Source organism: Bubalus kerabau, chromosome 4, assembly GCF_029407905.1.
Source record: "Bubalus kerabau isolate K-KA32 ecotype Philippines breed swamp buffalo chromosome 4, PCC_UOA_SB_1v2, whole genome shotgun sequence".
Classification (NCBI taxonomy): Eukaryota; Metazoa; Chordata; class Mammalia; order Artiodactyla; family Bovidae; genus Bubalus; species Bubalus kerabau.
Window position 1 is genome coordinate 40895600 of NC_073627.1, and position 17554 is coordinate 40913153.

Genomic DNA, 17554 nt, shown 5'->3' on the forward strand with positions numbered 1-17554 from the left:
CAGAAGCAAACAGTCCAAAGCAACAAGAACATGGCATGACTTCCGCGTCACTTCCGCTTTTCAAATCTCACAGAAATGTATCTAAGTGTCAGGGCTTAATTTGTACCCAGAATCCTTGCTGCATACAATCTGGGAAGTAAATGCAGCTCTAGTTTGTCAGCCTCTGCAGCAGAGGAAGGACCACTGGAGTAAATGCTGAAGAGTCCATCAACCCTATCTAACACATGATCACCTCTAGAGACTTATCAATGTCTCTGTTATGGGAAGAGCTATTTTTGCCTGCCCTGCTGTCTACTTCCCCCAATTTTCCTTTGGAGGATCACCTCTCTCACTTTCAATCCATGGCTGGGTGAGGCTGATCTCAGACCTCAGTCCCAAAAGAGGTACATGAACTATCCCTGGGCAATGAGAGTATTCCATCTCCTGCTCTTGCTCAGCCTGTAATCCTTCAGAGAATATTTGTAATCCTCCTTCAGAGGATGTGATATCATATCCCTGGAGATATCAGAAAAAGAAAGGACAGTCATTTACATTGGATTATGGAGACATGTACCAGCCTAGAACCTGGAAGCAGAATACTGACTCTTTTATTTTCTGTGCTATGATTTAGCAATTGTCTGTCCTTGGTGATACAGATGAGCAAATCATTCACACATATCTTTCAGAGTTTCAAACTATCTACAAAGAAAAGAATCTTGATTTCAAACATTCTGCCTTTAATTAAATGAAGCATTAGATCACAATCTCAGTAATATTTGAAAGGGGGACTTCTGTGGTGGTCCACTGGTTAAGACTCTGATCAAGCTGTCAATACAGGGGACACAGGTTTGATCCCTGGTTTGGGAATTAAGATCCCACATGCCACTCAGTGTGGGAAAAAATGAAAAAGAAATAATAGTTGAAAAATATCATCCCCATAACCCCTTCAGATTCAGCCTAATTTTCCTCCCCAACACACACTTATCCTAGCTTTACTTCTTATTTGCTCTTACTTCTTTCTTCCTAGGTTGGGATCTACATTCCTTAGCACGACTATCCACACAAGCTGGATCATTTATCTTTCCTAGAATTAAAGACAAGGACATGAAACTAAAGGAAGGAGGGAAAAGAAGTGGAGAAGAGTTATCTGTTTAAGAAGTTCCTGTTGACTATGTGTGCCTGGAGACACAAGTCTGCTTTCTGTGGGGTCCAGTCCTGTCTGGCTGAGGCCTGGGCAGTCTGTAGTGGAAACAGTTGTGAATGACACCAGGGGTCTGGCTCCAGATCTGCACAGCCAAGGGATGCTGAGTAATCTCCCTGGGGGAAGAGACAATTAAGGAGTTTGGGATCAAAACATACACATTGCTATGTTGTTTTTTTAATTTATTTATTTTTATTTCTTTTCTTTTTATTTATTTTTAATTGGAAGGTAATTGCTTTACAATATTGTGCTAGTTTCCACTGTACATTAACATGAATCAGTCATAGCACTGCTACGTTTTAAATGGATAACAAACAAGATCCTGCTGTATAGCACAGGGAACTCTGCTTAATGTTATGTGGCAGCCTGAATGGGCGAGGAGTCTGGGGGAGAATGGCCACACATATATGTATGGCTGAGTCCCTTTGCTGTCCACTTGAAACTCACAACATTGTTAATCTGCTATACTCCAATATAAAATTAAAAGTTCAAAAAAAAAATAAAATGACTAGATTGTACTCATTTATTTTCTAGTTTTGATGGTTTACACTCTCATCCTGAGTCAGTGTTGATTTGAGGGTAAGATGACACAAAGCACAACAGAGTTCTTTAGAAATACCCCATTTGCAAAGAAGACGAGCAGTATTACAGTGAAGCAAGAGTTCTGAGTTAGGAGTCAGGAACCCTGGGCTTTGCTACCTGCGGCATCATAAACTGAGTAGCTCTGGGCACGTGGTTTGGCTTCTCTGTGCTGCAGAAGGAGAGGCTTGGAGCAGGTGGTATCTAATGGCCTTTCTAACTCTGTGGACCTATATGAGCCCATGATCTATAGTCACCAAGAAGATATCAGCCCTAACATTTCACTGTGAAATAAATCAGAAGGGAAAGTGAATGCCCTCAGCTGGGGGAAGAGGTTTGATGGCCCCCTGAGCTTGTGGGATGCTTCCCTGCTGTCTGTCCCCACCTCAGTCCCAATATCCAGATTTAAGGGTAGGGCTGGCCAGCTAAGTGAGCAGGACTTTGAGTTCTGCTGAGTTCTCCCATGGCTAGAGTCCAAGGGTTGAAGACCAGGCCTTCTCAGCAACTTATCAGGACCCATTAATGGCCCAGCCCAGGTGATTACTTGACAGGGAACTTTGGTTGACCTATTAAGTGCCCCAGAAGTGCCACTTTGGCTGGCACCCTCGTTCACGCCAGGGCCCCACAATGCAAAGGACTGTGACCTCCAAGTCTGGCTGCAGTGAAGGTCAGTTAAGGGCAACTGTCCTTGGAGATTTTCCAGGCTGAACCACTTCAGTGAGATATCATGTGGGTGAGGTACACCACTTCTGAAAAGAACATGGAGTAAGGAAGCCCGGTGGGGACAGAACAGGGGCCTGTGGGAGGAGGCAGAGGCAACCAGAGAAGGGGAACAAGAGTGGGGGATTCCGGACTTAAAGCCCGAGGAAGAGCAGGGCTTGAGTTGAATGAAATGAAAAAAAGTATGAAGTCCAAGGGGACTTCCCTTGCAGTCCAGTGGTTAAGACTCTGCACTTCCAATGCATTGGGCGCAGGTTCTATCCCTGGTCAGGGAACTAAGATCCACATGCCATGGGACAAGGACAAAAAAAATAGTATGAAGCCCAAGAAATTAGTGCAGATAGATTCCAGTGCAGATAGGTCATTATGTGAATAGCAAATTAAAATGTATAAAATAACATTCCAAGTGGCCTAATTACGTATGCTACCTTTCAGTGTTTATTTCCCTTGATTTTAAAAGTAATGTAATTTAAGGTAAAAATATGGAAAAGAATAACCAAGAAAAGAAAATAATTTGCCCCCTAGTGATAACCACTACTAATATGTTGTTGTGTTTCCTTCTGGTCTTTTATTTTATGCATTTACACAATGGCACCACACTCCAGTACTCTTGCCTGAAAAATCCCATGGACGGAGGAGCCTGGTAGGCTGCAGTCCATGGGGTCGCTAAGAGTCAGACACGACTGAGCGACTTCACTTTCACTTTTCACTTTCATGCATTGGAGGAGGAAATGGCACTGCACTCCAGTGTTCTTGCCTGGAGAATCCCAGGGACGGGGGAGCCTGTTGGGCTGCAGCCCATGGGGTCGCACCGAGTCAGACACGACAGAAGCGACTTAGCAGCAGCAGCAGCACAATGTGAGGAGCTTCCCTGGTGGCTCCTGCAATGCAGGAGACTTGTGTTCGATCCCAGGGTGAGCAAGATCCCCTGGAGAAGGCAATGGCAATGTACTCCAGTATTCTTGCCTGGAAAATCCCATGGACAGAGGAGCCTGGTGGGCTACAGTCCATGGGGTTGCAAAAGAGACGGACATGACTGAGGAACTACACAACAACAACAACACAATATACATTTAAAAGGGATGATACTATGTAAGATTTTTTTTCTAACCTTTTTTCACCACGCACTATATCTTGAATATATTTTTCTTCTCAGTCAATACTGATTATTATTTTTAATGACTGCATGATGTTTGATCATACGGATGTACTTTTTTTATTAACAATCCTTTATCATTAGATATTTAAACCATGTTTACTTTTAACTATTATACATACGCTTCTTTGAACCTCCTGGCACATACATCCTGTATATCTAATTATTTCTTTCAGATAAATTCCCAAAAGTAGAGTGCTAGGTCAAACTGTGGTACATATATTGACATGTTGACAAATTTCCCTGCAGAAAGATCGTACCAATTTATTCTTTACCGCCAGGGTCTGATGCTTGATCCTCTTTGAGTTAACAGTTTTACACTTTTTGTATTAAGACATCGAATTATTTAACATCGGAATTACACAAGTTTTATCCTTTGACCCAGTAATTTCGCTTCTGGGACAATGTTTAAAGGAAATAAAAAACAAATAAACAAAAAGCAAAAAACAAAACATCTAAATCATATACACATAAAGGGTTTATGTAGATTGATTGATTGCTGAGTGAATGACAGATTGTGAGGAGCAGGGACTGTCTGAATAAACTAGTTGTTTTGGGCAATCATCATTGGCCCTGTGGGTTGGAAAGGGCAACCTTCAGTGTGTCAAAGACTTCTCCCAGTCTTTACTCACTGAGGGAGGAGGGGCAGGCAATTACTCATAGTTTCCTGGATGGTACCGCCATTGTTCCAAGGCTGGACCACATGTTTATATCTTTCTCTCCACCCTCATTCTCCAGAACCTCCCCTTGTCTTCCTTAATGACCTCAGGCCTTCATTCACACTTCCTCCACCCTGTCTGTCAAAGGTGCCATGGTGCTGCCCCGGCAGCATTATCTTGAGGCAGGATGATAGTTTAAGAGCATAACTGGTGTGTTCTTTCCCTTCCCCAAAATCCCTTTTAGTTCAACATCACCATCCCGCCATTTTTTTTTTTCATCCTCATCTCCCTCTGCCCCTCCATTCCTCAAGTTTCACTTGAGGACACCTAGAAAAAAAAAAAAAAAGTCCATAAAATATTGGCTCTTGGGGATCCCCTGGTGATCCAGTGGTTAGAACTCACTGCTTTCACTGCCGTGGGCCCAGGTTCAATCCCTGGTCTGGGAACTGAGATCCCGCAAGCTGCACAGTGTGGGGTGGGGAGCTGGCTTTTAAACTTGAGTATAAAACCAAAAGATGAAGGAAGAGACATGTCAAAACTACAGTGAAAAACAATCTTCCCCACCTCCACATTAGAGAAAATAAGACCTATTTAGAGAGAAAAGGCAGGCGGAGAATTTGAAGAGGAAACAGAACAGCAGGAACTGTGTATCTGACCCCACCTGAAGTTCAGTAAACCTCTTTTATTGTTTCTGAGGCAAGGTTTAGGCAGGCAACAAAGGAGCCTTATTAGGCAAATCTCCCTCTGTTATGGTGCAGACACCATGGAGTTGAAATGACACCTTTGGGTGTCTAGGCTTGGGACTGGAAACAGATTCTCCCAGCTTCTACAGCCTACTCCTGGCAGGGGTGGGTGGTGGGGACCCTTGGCTGGGTTAGGAGAGGTCACATGGACAGATAAGATGTGGTTACATATCAACAGGTTGTCAGGATACTAGGGGGACCCTTCCCAACTCCCACGGGCACACCACCACCACTGCCCCCTTTCTATGAGTGAGACAGGGAGGGCTCACCTATTATACTGGAATAGGAGGCCACCGTGGGACAAAGCAGATGGAGATCAAGGAGAGGTTGGTCCCTCTTCGTTTACTCCTTCGTGATATTTGCATAATTCCTTCTGCAGCAGAGAGGTGAAGAACAAGATAGAGTAGAAAGATTCTGATTATGACTGGGTTTACCTAGAAATGATTATGATTATTGATTATGTTTTTGTTATAGAGAACTGGGGTTCTCTAGAACTTTCTTTAAGAGAACTTTCTTTAAGAAAGAAATTTAGTTCAGTTATAGGAAAATAATGGAAGTTGTATTTTTCTGCACGGGTTTATGCAATTGTGAAATTTGAACCTCCTTTTACTTTTTACAATAGTGAAAAATTGCAAAATCTGGAGTATTCGAAAAAAGGGGAACAATTTCATTGTTGTGCAATCATTTAATGTTTGTATTATTATACAAGTACTGTATAAATACTGTATAATAATACAAAATGTTTATGATATAATAAGTGACAAAGCAGAATATAAAAATTTATGTCTTTTTTTATCACAACAACGTTTAAAGGAAAAACTTTATAGCACAGGAAACTATAGTTACTATCTCATAATAACCTATAATGGAAAATAATTTTTAAAATAATATATGTGCATATGCATAACTGAACCACCCTTGCTGTGCACCTGAAATTTGTAAGTCAACTGTACTTTAATAAAATATGTATATTAAGAAAAATTAAAATAAAAAAGAGATAAACCTCATAACATACAGTTGAAATGAAATTCAAGAAGTAAATGTACAAAAACTAAATATTAAGTGGCTGTCTTTGGATGGGAAAGCAGTTGGTAGTTTTTTTTCTTCTTTCTACTTTTTCTTAATTCTCCTCCATCAGCGCCTTCTTCTTACAATGAAACTTATATATCTAAATACATATATGTGTGTATTTTTTTAAACATGGCTTGATCTACAGTCTAGAGGCTTAAAGAGATTGGAGAAAAGAGGGGGAAGATAAAAAGGATTTTCCAGGCCTTGTTTAACTGTTCTGCTGAGTGACTGAATAGGTCATGAGTTGTCTCCTTCTTCTTGCCTGGGAAGTAAATGTTGGCTGATGTCATAGCCAGAATGAGCCAAGAAATGACGGGCCATGATGAATGCAAGTCTGTGTTCATGAGAAATACAGGAAAATTCATATAGTCTCAGTTTTATGTCAGTGGTTCTCAGAGTGTGATCCACAGATTAGCAGTCTCAGCTCTGATGATTAGAAGCACAATTTCTCTGGCCCCACCCCAGACCTACTGAATCAGAGCTCAAGGAGCAGGGCCCCATAAGGTATATTCCAACAAGCCCTGCAGGCGATTCTAATACCTGCTAAAGTTTGAAAACCATTTTCTTCTTTTAAGTTTTATTTCCATTTCTTTTTTAAGTTGTTATTTTTTTGGTAAAACTTTGAATAGTTTTGGATTTACAGAAAAACTGCAAAGATAGCACAGAGTTTCTTATGCCACCCCCTTCCCACCTAACATCTCCTATTAGTAACATCTTACATTAAAATGGCACACTTGGAGAACCACTTTTCTAATGAATACTCACCAAACAGCTTGCTTTAGACTCATCCCTGGGGTAAGTATCAGTCCTTAGGCCGGAAGGAGCTAAGAAAGGTGCTTGTCATCACCGTCACCTCTGTTCATATTTAAAGAATGTATATTTTAATGTCCAACTGAAGGATAATTGCTTTACAATATTGTGTTGATGTCTGACAAACATCAACGTGAATCAGCCATAGGTATCCACATATCCCCTCCCTCCTGGTTATTTCATTTGATCCTCGATTGAAGTCTTAAAATAGGCCAAGGAAGTTCCCTACTTTACAGATGAAAAACACTGAAACTCTGAAAGAGTAAATAATTTTCCCAAGGGACTTCCCTGGCAGTCCAGTGGTTAAGACTCTGCCCTTCCACTGCAGGGGTCACAGGTTCAATCCCTGGTTGGGGAACTAAGATCTTGTATTTTGAGGGGAACAATCGTAAATAAATAAATAAATACATAAATAATTTGCCTAAGATCAGGAAAAAAAAAAAACCCTGATATTTATTGAACTGTTCCAATGGGCCAAGTCTTACTGATAATATATCAAGAGTGTCTCTATAATACCTCATTTAAACCTCACACAAATTTTATAAGTACTACTATTGTATCAGAATTTGTAGTCAAAGAAACTAAGCATAGAAAAACCAAGTAACTTACTCGTGAACACACAGCTTGAAATAAAGGAACTGCGTGTGATTCAAACCTGGGAAGTCTGACTCTAGGGCCCGAGTCCATAACCATTAAGCTATACAATAAGTACAATGGCTTTGAAATGTATTAACTTTGCTGGGCTGAATTGCATTTCCCAGAATTCCCTTTCTGGTATGTTTCCAGTTAGCATGGGCCACCAGGAGTTTCTTGTAGTAGATTTGGAGGGTGGAAGTGAAGCAGCAGCCATTTTGTAGCTGACACACGTTGCTGGTTACCTGCTGCCTCACCTCATCAGCAAGAGGCAGAAGCCATGTGTGTAACTGCTTCACCTTCCCCTTACACTTCCTTGAGCTTCTCTGACTCCTGGGGCAGGTGTGTGCATTTGGTTCTGTGCAAAGAGCCCTGGCTTCTGCAGAATGCCCACACCATCAACATTTGAGGCAATAAGAACCAACATGGACTTCAGAGGTCCTTGTGGGCTCCAGCTCATGTTGTAAGTTCTAGCTTAGTCTTGCTCTCCTCCACATGACAACCATTTCCCCCTTCCAATTGCCTGCTCTGTGGACTTCAAGCTCCAGCATCAGACGTGAAGACAAAAGCCTTCCAGAAATTGCTTAACCAGCTCCCAAGATTATGTAAGTCCAAATCCCGGTAATAAATATATACAGACAATCTCTGCTTTGCATGGCAAAGCAGGACCATAAAAATGACTGTGAAAGCTGAAATCATGCATAGCAATCTTAATAGTCAGTGAGAAAAAGTATCATTGTTCTGTGATCTTTAATTAGTTTGATTAAAACATTAAAAACTCTACTGTCAGTTATAACTGTTTGTGTGTGTTAGTTGCTCAGTCGTGTCCAACTCTTTGCAACCCCATAGACTGTAGCCCATCAGGCTCTTCTGTCCACAGGATTCTCCTGGCAAGAATACTGGAGTGGGTTTCCATGTCCTTCTCCAGGGGATCCTCCTGACCCAGGGATCAAACCCTGGTCTCCTGCACTGCAGACAGATTCTTTACCATCTGAGCTAGCAGGGAAGCCCATTATAACTATTTAGAAAAATGAAAAAAATACAAGGAAAGTTAACATTTACTCAGTACACTAATTTAAAACACTAGAAACATTGAAAATTAAGATGTTTTATTTCTTTGTAAAAGATTATCAGTGCTTGCCTTCTCATATAATTTGTGATACAAAGCAGGCTCATTTTCTATGACTTGGCCAATTGTTATACCCCTTTCTAAGTTTGGATCAGCTTCCCACATGTTATCCTTTGAATGTTCGACGTCATGAAATAATCCTGAGACTTCCTTTATTGGGACCACCCAGCTAAGCTCCTGCCAAATTAATAACCTACAGAAACTGTGTAAGACAATAAATGTTTATTGTTCTTTAAGCTGTTAAGTTTTGGGTAATTTGTAGTGCAGCATTTGATGCTTTTGAACTGTGGTGCTGGAGAAGACTCATAAGAGTCCCTTGGACAGCAAGATCAAACCAGTCAATCCTAAAGGAAATCAACCCTGAGTATTCATTGGAAGGACTGATGCTGAAGCTGAAGTTCCAATACTTCAGTCACCTGACTCATTAGAAAAGACCCTGATGTTGGGGAAACTTGAGGGCAGGAGGAGAAGGGGAAAGCAAAGGATGAAATGGTGGATGGCATCATTGACTCAATGGACAGGAGTTTGAGCAAGCTCCGGGAGATAGTGAAGGACAGGGAAGCCTGGCCTGCTGCAGTTCATGGAATTGCAAAGAGTCTGAACAATGGATAACAATTATAATAACAATCACAATTAGACTAAACACTGCAATTAAAAGAAAAAGATTCTCAAATGGATTAACAAGGAAGCATATGCTTCTTATAGTAGGCACACCCTAAATATCAGGATGCAGAAAAGATGGATATAAAATAATCCCAAAAGATAAACTACTCAGCAACAACAAAAAACCCCAAACAACCCAATTAAAAAATGGGCAAAGGAAAAAAATAAAAAATAAAAAAATAAATAACGGGCAAAGGACTTGAGTAGGCATTTTTCTGAATAAAATATACAAATGACCAACAAGCTCATGAAAATACACTCAACATCGTAACCGTTGCTGCTAAGTCGCTTCAGTCATGTCCGACTCTGTGCGACCCCATAGACGGCAGCCCAGTAGGCTCACCCGTCCCTGGGATTCTCCAGGCAAGAACACTGGAGTGGGTTGCCATTTCCTTCTCCAATGCATGAAAGTGAAAAGTGAAAGTGAAGTCACTCAGTCAGAGAAATGCAAATCAAGAGCATCAGGAGATACTATTTTGCTATCATTATGATGGTTACTATTAAAAACAACAATAAAAACAAAAACACCCAGAAAGTAAGTATTGGTGAGAGTTGACTGATTTTTCAGTAAAAAAGGAGGGTTTCACCATGCATATGCTAACAGTAACAACAAAAAACTTGCTGAGGGTATCTTTTTTTTTTTTTAGATGCTACTTTATTTTATTTGTAACTTTTTTTAAAAACCATCTTGCTTGGACATTATGCCAAATATACTTTATCCCTTCTTTCCGAAGTACAGATGAACAAATATATATTCTTTAGCTTTTTCTTCAGAATATAGGGTCATAGTGATGAATACTAGATATTGTTAGCTCAGAGAAATCAAAATACATATAGTTATTTGCTTCTACACTAACTAAATCTTTCCAATTTTCTGATTTCAGGCTGTTTGCAAACACCTTGGGTATTACAAATGTGTTTTCTTAATAGCAAACTCCTCTTTTTTCCATGAGTTAAGAAATGAGACTCTCAGGTACGTTAGGATTGTGTGAAAACTGCTGTGTGGTGTGTGTGTGCTTAGTTGCTCAGTCGTGTCCGACTCTTTGTGACCCCATGGACTGCATGGAGACCGCCAGGTTCCTCTGTCCATAGGAATTCTCTAGGCAAGAATACTGGAGTGGGTTGTCATGCCCTCCTCCAGGGGATCTTCCCAACACAGGGATCGATCCCAGGTATCCCGCATTGCAGGCGGACTTTTTTACCATCTGAGCCACCAGGGAAGTGTGTGTAAACTAGGAGTAAATAAACCTTGATGAAAGTAAAGATGGAACATTTTTGTTAAGATATTAACCGATGCATGTACTTTCTCCTTCAATCAAGCAGATAACAGGTCTTGTGCTACTTAGTCTCAGGGAGAGTTTGTGACTCCTTCTGAAGAAATGATGCCAAGCAGGGCCCTGTGGGACTCCTGGTCATGGAAGTCTTTTCGTCCCCCATTTCTCATAGGCAAGACTACAGCCTCCATGACCTTCTCTCAGTTCCAAAGGGCAGAACAGTTGCTAATCAAAGAAGGAAAAGTAATGAACTACCTGCAGCACGACTAAAGGACCAGAAAAGGAAGTGAAAGTCGCTCAGTCGTGTCCTACTCTTTGCAACCCCATGGACTATACAGTCCATGGAATTCTCCAGGCCAGAATACTGGAGTGGGTAGCCACTCCCTTCTCCAGGGGATCTTCCTAATCCAGGGATTGAACCCAGGTCTCCCACTTTGCAGGCAGATTCGTTAGCAGCTGAGCCACCAGGGAAACCCAAGAATACTGAAGTGGGTAGCCTATCCCTTCTCCAGTAGATCGTCCCAACCCAGGAATGAAACCAGGGTCTCCTGCATTGCAGGTGGATTCTCTACAAGCTGAGCTACCAGGGAAACCCCAGGGTTCATCAAGATTAGGAGACTAGACTACCTAAGGCCCTTTGTTGTTGTCATGCCTGACTCTTTTCGACCCCATGGACTGCAGCACGCCAGGCTTCCCTGTCTTCACTATCTCCCGGAGCTTGCTCAACCTCATGTCCTTTTAGTCAGCGATGCCATCCAACCATCTCATCCGCTGTCACCCCCTCCTCCTCCTGCCCTCAATTTTTCCCAGCATCAGGGTCTTTCCTAAGGCCCTGTACACATCCTAATCTTGTTAGCAACCCCACCCTTTAAAATTTAGCAGAATATAACTGTTACTGCACATATGCCTGCCTGACTCTATAACCTTTCCCTACTCACCAGGGAGGGGGTCACAGTTCTTGAGGCTCTAGCCTACTGTGTTCCCCCTTTGCCTGGCAAAGTAATAAAGCCACTTCTTTCCTTTTCCTCCATAACTCTGTCTCCACATTTCTATTTGGCATTGGTGCACAGAGAGCCAAGATTTTGGCAGCGGAAATGAGGATTGAGAAGAGATGAATTTCTTCTGACCAAGGTTTCTTATGACTTGGGACCCTTGAACTTGGATGGGAAAAAAATTACATTTTTTATTTTCACTAACCTGTATCTGAAAAATAGCATTTCCTTCAATTATAAGTGTAGGCAACAAATTGCCTTCATTACCAGAGAAATGAGCTATTTTCAGATCTTTTGATGATTATTGCAATATGTTGAAATATTGTTTATATCTATCACTACCTCAAAAGTATGAAATTATTAGATCTGCCACTAGATCTAAGTACTTCATGTGTTTTTGAGAAAACCCACACGTTACTCTATCATAAGTCCTTAAAAAATATTTTAATAATCGTACATCAGTATTTCCCCTCAGGCTGGTGGAAGGAAAGAAGCAAAGAGCTGTGAGACTGAGAGCAGGAAGGCTGGGTCCTCGGGGAGGTTGCGGCCGCTCACTGCATCCAGGGACAGAGTCCCAGGTCGCCAGGTTGGAATAGAAACAGTTGACAGAGCCACTTCAACCTGTGATGATCAATGCCTGAGAACCTGGTGGCCCCCCCACCCCCACCCCAACAAAAGCCTTCCCCAAACTGTATTTGGGCTTCCCTGATAGCTCAGCATTAAACAATCTGCTTGCAACACAGGAGAGGCGGATTCGATCCCTGGATTGGGAAGATCTCCTGGAGAAGAAAATGGCAACCCACTCCAGTATTCTCGCCTGGGAAATCCCATGGACAGAGAAGCCTGACGAGTTACAGTCCATGGGGTTGCAAGAGTCAGATATGACTTAGCAACTAAACCACCACCACCAAACTGTACATAATCTATGGGAATGGGAGACTTCCCCAAAACTGAGCACCAGTTCTAATACAATTGAATTTGGGAGCTGAAGTCTCTGGCAGCTACAAAGACTCCTCCAGTGACTGAAAGGCATGGCTTCAATTACAGGACTTCTGTGCACTGTAGACAGGAACAGCACAGAAAAGGTTCATACCTTTTCTAGATCTTCAGATTGGAAGATCTAGCCCAGACTTGCTGTGTATAGTGTAATTTTAAACGAAAAAAGAACTCCCTTTTGTGCTATAGTCATGTATGACAGCTGAATAATTTAAAAAAAAAAATAGAAGAGAAAAAACAATCTCTAGTTGGATTGCTGAGTGCCTTTGCTGGAATTCCTGAATAGGGCCTCTGTTTCAGACTGGGCCTGAAGTATGGCAGCCTGCGTGAGTCCAGAGCTTGGAGAGGCTGTGCACAATCCCAGCCTCCATGTTAGCTGCCTCATGAGTCAGGGGGTCAAACTGGGACCCCAGACATCTTTGCATCAAGTCCAATTTCCACTGCCTCCATTAGAGTCCACGCTGGCAGCCTCACAGACCAACTCAGCTCTCTGTCTCACCTCCTCCATTTGGAAATGGAGAATGTCTTACTTTCTCCATTTTGAAGATAAATTCTCAGCTCATGGAGTGAAAGCAGGACCAGGCCAAAAGCTTCTTCTTCCTTTCTACTTTGTCCACAAATTTCCTCCCCCAAATAGAAGACCCATTTATGGGTGAGGAGGAGGACTAGACCTGCCCCCTTTAGCTCACACAGATAACTTGCTTTCCCCACTCCTGTTTCCACTCCTTGGGTCTCTTTTACCCTCAATGTACCACAACCCCTGCAGGGAGTGGGGAGTAGGATCTGAGGGAAAGGTAGGAGTAGTGTTCACATTTTTTTTTGGCTGCAACTCATCTTAGTTGTGGCCTGCAGACTCTTAGTTGCAACATGTGGGATCTAGTTCCTGGACCAGAGATTGAACCCAGGCCCTCTGCACTGTGAGCGTGGAGTCTTAACCACTGGACCACCAGGGAAGTCCCCAATTCTTTTGTTGTTCCCTACAACCTGACCTGTCCTACAGCTGAGCCTGGTGTGGGAAGGAAAGTCTCAGGCCTCAACTTGCCAAGTTGTGCAATGGACCAGCTGACAGCTAAGGCAAGCTCTTCCCGCCCCCAGATAGTGTCTGTAGTTTGAAAAGCAACATCTTCTAAGGTTGAACACCTGGACCTTGGATGGAGCTGGGGCAAGGCTAGGCAAGTGGCTGTAGGTTCCTCCTGCCACACCTCTGTGTCTCAGCAAGTATCAGGGAGGCAAGGTAATGGAGAGGTACGAGGCCTGGGTTCTAGGCACCTGCCAGTCAAATGTCCCCAGTCCATCCAGGTCTCCTCCTCACCTTCAGCTTAGTTTTTCCATTGAAGACAAGTGGGTGAAACTAGATGAACTTTAACATCCTTTCCATCTTTTAATGGTTCTCACACATTATCAGCATCCCCAAAGACAAGACTCTCTTGGACTTCCCTAGTCCGACAGCTAAGACTCTGAGCTCCCAGTGCAGGGGGACATGGGTTTGATCCCAGAGGAGGGAATTAGATCCCACATGCCGCAAGGAAGAATTCCCATGCTATGACTAAAAGATCCTTTGTGTTGCAATTAAGGCCTGCTGCTGTTGCTAAGTTGCTTCAGTCGTGTCTGACTCTATACGACCCTATGGACCGTAGCCCGCCAGGCTTGTCTTTCCCTGAGATTCTCCAGGCAAGAATCCTGGTATGGATTGCCACGCCCTTCTCCAGGGGATCATCCTGACCCAGGGATCGAACCTGTATCTCCTATGTCTCCTGCATGGGAAGGCAGGTTCTTTATCACTAGTGCCACCTGGGAAGCCCCAAAACTAAGACCTAGTACAGTCAAAGAATTTTAAAAAAAAGAAGAAGAAAGAAGGAAACCTTTGGGGACTTCCCTCATGGTCCAGTGGTTAGAATTTCACACTTCCCACGCAGGGGGCAGGGTTCAATCCCTAGTCAGGGAACTAAGATCCCATATGCTGTGCAGTGAAATAAAAACAAACAAACAAACTCTATCTTACAGGCAAACCAATAGGATCTGTGAAGATAAGGGGCCTACCCCAGGCCACACAGTCAGGTAGGAGGAAGATGGGGCATTGAAACCCACCTAACCTATTCAACTGCTTTGGTCAAGGCAAAACCTCATCTCAGGAGCTCTGCCCTCTTCTGACAGATGGGTGGTGTTTGAATTAGGAAACGTGGCAGAAGGAGAAAAATCAAGGCCTTGGAGAGCTCCAGATGTGCTGAGCTCACAAGCAGGGAAGAAGGAAAGAGAGAAAGTGCCTCATCAAGGACGCAAAAGGAAGCCTGGAGAAGCAGACAGATGTGAAACCGGCAGATTCAACAGACTGACTGCTAGGGATGCATTCAGATAAGAAAAGTAGGTGGTAGGCTGGCTTGCTTGTTTAGAAGAACAATGTCCCAAGGATAGTCCCGCTGTCAGCAGAGAAAACATGGTAAGCATGGAGTCAGCCTGACCAAGTCTAAAAAAAAAAAGCCATTACTTAGTGATAGACACAGTCTATGAGAAACAGACTGGGAAGGGGCAGAACAGGGGCTTGCCCTGGTCTCCGAATGCTGAGATGGAAGTGGGTTTGAGCAACGTTCCTTTGGTCTCTTTAGGCCTGACATCTTGCATTCTGGTCTACAGTGCCTGTCGGAGGAGAGATGGGAGGACCCAAGAATTAAATAACCTTGAGAGAACACAGTAGTGGCTAGAGGATTTCATCTTTCTCTCTCTTCATTTTAAAAATTTCAAGATGTTTGATATAGCCAAAAGAATATATGTTATAGAGTTATATATACCAAGTCGCTTCAGTTGTGTTCGACTCTTTGCAACCCTATGGACTGTAGCCCATCAGGCTCCTCTCTCCATGGGATTCTCCAGGCAAGAGCACTGGCATAAGTTGCTATGCCCTCCTCCAGGGGTTCTTCCCGACCCAGGGATTGAACCAATGCCTCTTATGTCTCCTGTATTGGCAGGCAGGTTCTTTACCATTAGTGCCACCTGGGAAGCCCATATAGAGTCATATGGGCATATAGGCAAGTGGTATCTTCTTGGACCAGAGATCGAACTCATTTCCTCTGCATCAGCAGGCAGGTTCTTAACCACTGGAGCCTCAGAGAAGCCCATCCCACAGTCTTTTGCTTTCCTTTATATTTACCCACAAGTAAATCCCCAGTGAATTGCATAGTTTTGCTTATTTTTTTTAACAAGAATGCCTTTTTTTCTGTGATTACTATTTTCATTTTTTATGTTTCCAAGACTCATCCATGCCGATGTGTGTGCAGTTCACTCGTCTGAAATATGCATAGTGTTCCACTGTGTGACTATGCCACAATTAATACGTCCATTCTTTTGTCCAAGGGCATTTGGATTCTTTCAAGTTTTTTTTTTTTTTTTTCTTTGCTCTTTTGGAAATTCTGCTGAGAACATCCTGGATATTTATGTTTCCTGGAGTTTAAGCATACGACTTCCTACGGAGTATATACCCTGCAGTGGAGTTACTGGGTCAAATTGTTTTTCTGAGAGGTTAGACCCATTTATGTTTCACTCATTAGAGTTCCTGTTGCACTCCATCCCCTCACTGAGCTCGGAGGTGTTCTCCCACTTTCCAGCAGCATCCCTAACCTCGGTTATCTCTGCTGGTGACCATGGGGCACTCCTATCTTTCCCAGACTGAGTCCATGATCCTTTTAAAGCCCCAGTGAATGTGTGAGATGTTTCTCTGTATCCCTATGATCCTAGCTGAGCACAAGAGAGGAAACGACAGGTTAGAGATAGACTGGGGGTCTTAGGGTCTATGTGACCATCAGAATTCCTGGATCATTTCGGAGAATGAAGGCCAGTGGATACATTTGTTAGTTCTGTCCTAACACGAAGCACACTGGAGCCCTGGAGTAACTGAAGAAGGCTGATTAATTTCCCTCCCTATCTGCTCCCCGACAGCCTCTCCTGTTTCTCAAGTGAACACTATTTACCTCCCTCCACTTTCTCTTCCACTCTCTGTCAGTATTTCTCCAGGTGTGGTCTATCAGCCAGCTACATGAGAATCAGCTGGGATGCTTGTTAAAAATGCAGATTCTCAGAATCTAAAAGAGAGTGGGTATATGTATAGGTACAACTGATTCACTTTGCTGTACACCTGAAACTAACACAAGATTGTAAATCAACTGTGATTTGTAACATTGTGGTATTTTATACCCCAATAAAAGTTAAAAAATACAAAAAAAGTTATTTAAAAAAGCAGATTCTCAGAGCCCTCCTCCTCCTGAAGCAGATTCTCTGGGGCTCAGCTCAGGAACCTGCTCTGTAACAAGTTCCCCAGGTGATCTATGTGCACACTGAGGTTTCACAGCCGCTGCTGTAAGCACTGCCAACAGGGAGGTCAAGCCAAGGTCATCTCTAGGCAAGTTCAGACACTCTCTCAATACCTCCTCCAGAAAGAATGAGTTGAGGGACTTCCCTGGTGGTTCAGTGACTAAGACACCACACTCCCAATGCAGGGAACCCGGGTTCGACTCCTGGTCAGGGAACTCCATCCCACATGCCAGAACTAAGACCACGTGGAACCAAATAAATAACTAAATAAATGCTGTGCTGTGCTAAGTTGCTTCAGTAGTGTCTCTTTGCGACCCCCATGGACTGTAGCCCACCAGGCTCCTCTGTCCATGGGATTCTCCAGGCAAGAATACTGGAGAATTGGGTTGCCATGCTCTCCTCCAGGAGATCTTCCCAAACCAGGGATGGAGTCCCTGTCTCTTATGTCTCCTGCATTGGCAGGTGGGTTCTTTACCACTAGTGCCACCTGGGAAGTCCCAACTAAATAAATATGTAATATTTTTTAAAAATATAGAGTTAAATCCCATCTTCTCATGACCCTTCTACTTCCCACTGTACCCCAGGGCAGCAGGGATAAGAACACTTCAATTGTAGCATCTGTGTGGACCAGATGAGCATCCCACCCC